Source organism: Thermobia domestica, chromosome 9, assembly GCF_964235325.1.
Source record: "Thermobia domestica chromosome 9, izTheDome1.hap1.1, whole genome shotgun sequence".
Lineage (NCBI taxonomy): Eukaryota > Metazoa > Arthropoda > Insecta > Zygentoma > Lepismatidae > Thermobia > Thermobia domestica.
The window spans coordinates 117,569,895-117,577,309 of record NC_137462.1 but is presented as its reverse complement, the minus strand read 5'-3'; positions in this window follow the sequence as shown (position 1 = coordinate 117,577,309).

The following is a 7,415-nucleotide window of genomic DNA, read 5'->3' as shown; positions in this document are numbered from 1 at the left end:
ACCCCAAAAAGTGTGGTCTTGAAAATGATGGATACGTGTTCGCAGAGTTTTCCATATACCAACCGTTTCCGAACAAATGACCCCGTTCAAACTATTCTGCTAGCTAATAGTTCTTACGTTACAAAATACGTTCTACCTCACGATATCCGACCTGTGACACGTACAACTTTGAGATTTGTCTAGTTACAACATGTCAAATGCAAACAAAATTGTCTCGTTCGGATCAGCGGAGCTAGTTCTTGACCTTCCATTGTAAGCAGTAAGCCAAATGAAAGAATGAACATAAACTGTATTTTCCTGCCTTATAATTGCCACAAGAGACAAATGCTCTCTGATTTTTTGTCATGTCGCCTTCAAGAGCACAACACTGCTTGACACACTCTAATTAAATACAATTATATATGTGACATCCTAGAAGTATACCCATGTCGGTGGTTAATTGAGATTACTGCCATAATGCTCTTAATTGCACGTACAATATGACAAACTGAAATCACTTACTAAAATTTACATCGCAAGCCACCACTTAATTCTATCGCTCGCAGACATCTGTTCTTTATAAATATGTATTTCAATATAAAGTATTGAATTTTACCTGTAAATCTTTCAAAATGTGGTGAGCCAAAAGTACATCAGTATCCATTACGTATTATATTACGTTAGTCCGAAAATATTTTCTTTTATGTACATTACATTGTGTTTTAGAAGGTTCTCTTTAGCTTTCTTTGGTGGATTATCACAAGGATCTGTGTCACAAATGTTCTTCCTCTCCGATTTCAACAACCAGTTGTCCATACATTTTCCAGCCATATTAAGAAATATAACAATGTAACACAATGATTACACACAAAAAATCCTTTTATCTCCAGATGTTAAAATATTGTAGCACTCATCATAAATAACAATAACAAAAGACCAAAAAGCTATGGTTTTCGTTGTTGTCTTGCTTTCTTTAATATACTAGTTCCAATTGCAGCGAAATTGGAAAGGGCCTTTCCAATTGCAATGATATGAACAGACTTTTGGGAGAGATGGCTGAAATTCAGTTCAAATGTAGACGAGACTATGTAGATTCTATATTACGAAAGCAAATCGTCCAAAAGTGGATGGAACATATCAGAAATAACGAAACATTAACATAATTGTCAATGGAAAATCAATGAAAAACAAATAATTCATCCACTTATCTCAAAAACCAAAAGAGGGAGATGGCTGACATTCAGCCCAAGTAAAGAAGAGACTATGTAGATTCTATATTCCAAAAGCAAATTGTCCCAAAACGGATGCAATATAGTGTAAAAATGCAAGAAATATTAACATTAATGTCAATGGAAAATCAATTAAAAAAATGAACTCACCCACATAACTCAAAATGTATAACAAGGAATGGCTAATTAAAATCTTATTCCAAAAACCTAATGAAAAGCTTAAAAACGATTTAAAGCACTTCAGGTAAATAAGAGTAAAGCATTGTCAAAAATCAAGTTGTTTGAGTAAAATCAATAACAAAGTATATGCACATTCTGCGAATCATCCAGGGCGCCCCATGCGGAGATTACGCTTGAAATACCTCACATCTGGATTTAGAATCTCCAGACCCGATTTAGCACGTAACGTGACTTTTGACCTGACACGTGACACAGTCTAGTCCTTATGGCAAACCGGATAAGCACTTCCTTAAACACGTTGATGAGTCTGTTACAAATTTGTTGATGCAACGAACGATTGCATTGGATGTCCTTCCTCAACCAGAGCCTATCAGCGTCAACCTTCTTTTGCTTGATGTGACGTTGAAACGAAATCGTTAGCAATCGATTGATCAAACGTTGTTGTAAAGATGTAAAAGTTGATTTCCATTCAATCTTGCCTTGCGTGCTTTGCTTAAAAATTTATTTTGTCGGGCACTTAAAAACAAGAATTCAAAATCTTTTATAGACCAAAATAGTAAGATTATTAATATTGCAAATCCCTAGTTGGGGGCGTAAGGAGTTTTTTCGGGAGGGTGTCCGAAAATTTTAGGGGGTGCTGAGGGGGTGTTAGGAGTGTATGGATAAATCACTATATTGGATGAAGCTTTACTAGAATATATTGTTATGTGGTTGAGTATAGGATGCATTATCTTTCATAGGACATATACACTATTTACCAGAAAGTCACCGCTCAATCTGCTGGGACATCGCCATAAGGAATTCAGAGCAACACCCCCTGCACGACGCCAGTCATTTGTTTTGGTGCAGCAGGCATTATCAATGATCTTGCGTCAGGCGATGAGTCAGTTAGATTGAGAATGGTGCACAGACAAGAACTTAGTGAGTTCGATAGGGGAGTCATCATCGGTTGTCATACTGCGGGTTTGTTGAATCGTGCCATTAGAGCCCAATTACGCCATCCAAAATCAACGGTTGGTGATGTAATCCTGATGTAACACCGTGGCATTTTGTTGGTTTGGCTTAGACCCGCTTGTTGTTGTGCCTATATCATGACGAGTGCAAATTATCTGGACATTTTGGACAATTCAGTGATTCCGACATTTGAAAATGGAATGGACCCATGTTACTATAAGGGTGATAATGCCCCTTGCCATAAAGCTGCCAATGTTATGTCGTGGTGTGACGAGAACAATGTGCAACGACTCCAGTGGCCTGCTCAATCGCCTGATTTGAACTCCGTGAGGGATTAATTGTAGCGTGCAGACCAACTCGTCTAAATTCACCTGCTGCACTTGGAACCGCCTTACAGGATGAACGGGCTGCCATCCCACCGGGTACCTATCAGAAACTGGTGGAAAGATGCATGCTGTGATCCAGGCCAATGGAGGCCCTATCCGATATTAGGATTTGCTTCATTCCGAAAGTTGTGGAGTGACCGGTGACCTTTTGGTAGATAATGTAGGTACATTAGTGCACTCCTCTTAAACTTTGGAATTGTGTGTTTGCCAACCTTAAATTTAGAAATTGTCAAAACAATAAAATTTGATAAATGTTCTCTAGGATTCTAATATTTTTTCTGTAAATTTTGGATGGTTCACCTTGTATACTCCTATGATTTTGGCAGAATTTTATATGTTGGCGGGAAATTTGAATTAGCACGAGGCTAGATTTTCAACGTGGTGTCCCAAAGTTCACTAAGATGAGACATTATTGTAAGATATGACATATGAGTACATTAGTTTCTTTTCTTGAATAGAACATGAGTTCCAATACGTACATCCCTATAAAATTTTGAGAGGCGTACATTGGGCCATACTTAAATTTTGGAAATTGTCAAAACTAAAATTGATAAAATAGTCGCTAGGACTAAGGTATATAACTCTGTAAATTTGGATGATCCACTGCCGTCTTGCTTGTGTTAGACTTAAAAAGCTTGATCAGAGTATATTTTAGTGCCAGTTTTATCTAAATAGGCTGTGCGATTATCATATCTCGACATTGTTTAGGTTTACACGAACATTTGTTTTCTCGAAAACTGCGCATTAGGGTTTACACCTGGGCATCTCTGTTTTTCAGTTCCACGAGATCTATCGACTTGTAAGGCTATGACTCATTTTCGGACATTTTTGTTACATGTAATAATACTGTAACCCTCTTAATAAAACAGAGAGAAAGACCTATTTAAATATTCACACAGTTCCATCACATATATGAAACTAAAAAAGAAGAGCGTTAGTAATCCAGGAGACGGAAAATGTAACAAACAGTTCGTCGTGTCTAAAGTAGAAATAACTTGCGAACTAGAAGTTTTGCGTTCGTTCGTAGCTGGGTTACGATGCCACAGACCTCACAGACACAAAACAAAACGAAAGAGAGACTTTTACTTTCACTGAATTCATATTCATAATGTATGTGATCATCTGCCATGAAAAAGCTGTAAAACCACTGTTCTCTCTTCTATGTATAAATTATGAGGTATATTCTAACATCTCACTTTCATATCGTAAACTACACATTCATGCATGCATAATGTCTCTCTGTGCTACATATGAAAATCAGTGTGTGCATTTCTCATCCCTTCTCTTGAACAAAACTGACATAAGAGAATATCACTTGCACAGTTCTAGTAATTTGTATGATGATTAATATCGTATCTCAGTTTCAACGCAAAAATCTGCATTTAGCAGCAAATGGTAGAGGAGAGGATAATATAAAATATCTGTCATATACTGTTTCTTTCGGATCGTAATTAACAAAGGCAGGGCAATTTTATGATAACTTTGATTTGCAAACTCTTCTGGCTTATAATAGCTACAAGTACATATTATAATGAACACCTAAAATATACAAAACTCACAATAGTAATGTTTGGGGAGTAAATTCTTGGCGTCATGCTGAGTCTACTTACCTTTGGTGCAAAAGACCTCAGTTTGATACGAAGTTAGAACAATGTGTTTCGGATCCGAAGGTGGACTGTGGATTCATTTATTTTAACTTAGTATAATTGACCTTTAGACTAAAGGAAACAGATGAGCAATGAAAATGGCTGACGATTGAAGCACTGTTGAAACAACTAACTGAAAGGAAATACAGAGAAACCCGAAAAAAGTTTGGGCCACAATACAGCCATAGTGCTCGTTTAGAATAGAGGTGAGTAGCGTTTTAAAATTTGGCTCCAAACATAGTGTTTGTAGGTTTCCATGGGGTTATGCCATTTCTTTCTACTTCCTTCATTCTACCTTTCGTTCAATGTCATAATCAGTAGCTCCCGTAGCTTCGGAACATAAACGTGAGTCGTTAAACCCGAAGAAAAAAAACTGTCTCCACGACGCATGAGAAGTTTATCTTAAAGATAGACACAAAATTATTTTGACGACATTCTGGAGATTTTAATAAAATACGCTGGTGGAAATATATTTAAGAGTACAATATAGGAATTCACATATCTTGCCCGAAATTGGTTCACAACAAGAATATGATTGTTGGTCGAACTGAAGTCAATGAAATTAAACCTAACATCAAACGATTATGCTCTTTACTCTGAAGGAAATGAATGATTAATGAAAGTAGAATATTGTAATATAAGCATTGGAATAAGTTTGGCAAGAAATTGCTGAAGTCCAAACAAACGCATGGAGACAATGTTCTGCAGTAAACCCTCACATGACCTAGAATCGAATCAGGGCTTCTTCTCATCACAGGTGAGTGTTTTACCACTGACCCTACGCATCCACTTAGACAGATAGTAGTAATTCCACCATGGCGCCCGTGAGACTTTAAGAACATGGTATACAGAGTGTTCGAAAACAATATCCACCTGAACAGAACGTGCAACTTGCCTGAGCTTCCACATAACAGTGATGAAATGAGTCACGGGGAACTGCGTCATAACTTTTGTCCCGATCTTGAGTCATGGCCTCACTTCTCACAAGGAAAGTTCGGGAGAAATCCTTGTCAGTCCAGGTCTGAGCCGATGACCCGCAAACAGCTGAAATATCATCTCTTCAGCATTGCTGCAGATCTCTATAGTTGATCAATAACAATGTCGAGTTCAAACATTCATTTATTTGATTTCCAGTGTGACATTTCTTAACCAGTGCACCATATCTTGACTGTTTAAAATACAATTTCATCTTTATTCGACTTTACATATAGAAAAATAATGTAATGGTTCTGAACACAGATTTAAAAAAAAAATTAAACCAACACTGGACTCAGCGGTATCTCTTATATTCTACATGACAAGTTTTACAGGATTGCTCGATTAAACTTTGAGTATTCCTCATAAGAAAAATATTTAATTTTTCTGTGTTTTTCACACGTTTGATAGACTTTGCAGTTATCTCTCGGTTCAATGCTTTGATAGGCACAGACCCACACAACAAGCGTGAAAATCGATTTAGTAGGATGGAGAATCATGTTTGTTAGAATTTCTTTAACAGCTTCACACGTGCTCTTTATGTACCGGTATATTACGATGTAACGTCCTCTTCAAGTTACACCAAGGCTGTGTGCCTCACTCTGTCTTACGAGTCTCTCCGGCTTACTTCGCGTCACGAGTCTGATTGCTCTCAGATCTTCCGGGTTACGAAGTTCGTAATCCGTTCGATCACTGTTACATAAGCAACTGTTCGGACAGGTAGCTCATTCATACACACGTCGACTTTCTGTCTGGGTTATACTGTAAAATCTGATGCTCGCTGTAGACTTTTAAGTAACTGATCGATGATGGTTGCTGGAACAGATACAGTAACACAATGTCTCACACATTTTCAATAGGGCTTAAGTGTAAGGACCGGCGGAACCTTAAGAATATGTTATATAAGATATTCAAAAATATACTATTCACCTTAATAGAAAGTGTAATTTCCCTGAGCATCCACATGAAAGTAAAACCACCAGTCACGGGCAAAGATGTAAGTGACCAACGTAAAAGAATACATTGGTATAGTCTTGCAGCATGGGGATACGCAATAACCTGCTGGAATGTTCGGTTCCCAAGTGTCAAGAGAAAGTATGATGATAGGTTTGAGGACGTTGTCCGTCATCAACATTGTCCCCTGAAAAAATATATGGATTAATTTTACTTTAACATATTGCTCATTTCATGAAAGTATTTGATAATATGTTAGTTCATGTAAATTAGAATTATCACTACATCCCAGAGAACGAAGGATCAAACATCTATATCTTATCCTCAGCAGAGCGTGAACCATTCTTATATTTTAATGAAATATATTGTCAATTCAATCCCTACTGATATCATAGGAAGAATGTAGATTGCCAAACTTCCACTTCTGTTTTGTAGACCGAGAGGTGTGTAGCAGATAGATGTGTATAAGTTTGTTCTTTTTACGACAGTTGTATAAAATGTGTCGTATTCACAAGTACATTATTCATAAACATTTCTCAGATATTTTAAAACATTTTCTTTTTATAAAGTTATCATTTTTAAACTAGCAAACTGTACTAAACATTTCTGTTCTCTTTTAGCGGCATGTTAATAATCTGCTCCCATATCTATAATTGTGTGGTGATATTCTAGTGAATATAGTTGACTTTATCATCCTTACAACATTGCAACCTGACTCTATCTATGGACCCACCGAACTTCGTTCCTGATGAGTATTATAATTATTTATTTATTTATTTAGGAAAAACAACAGGCAAATGCCTAATTACAGTTTTCCCTTATTGTAAAGTGTATTTAATACACTGTAAAATACATATATAATAACATACTAATATGACCTCAATTCTATTGTAATACACTCTAAAATACACACATAATAAAATAATAATATTAAAGTAAAATATACGTTAAAATACAAATAGCACGATATACAGGATACAACAAATTTATGTAGAATGAAAATTTTGTTTGTAACTATAAATATCTATATCTGGGTATTCTTGTGACATCTTATTATACAGTATACACATTTTTCTGATAGGCGATACATCTAATGCATTAGTCCTTTGCGC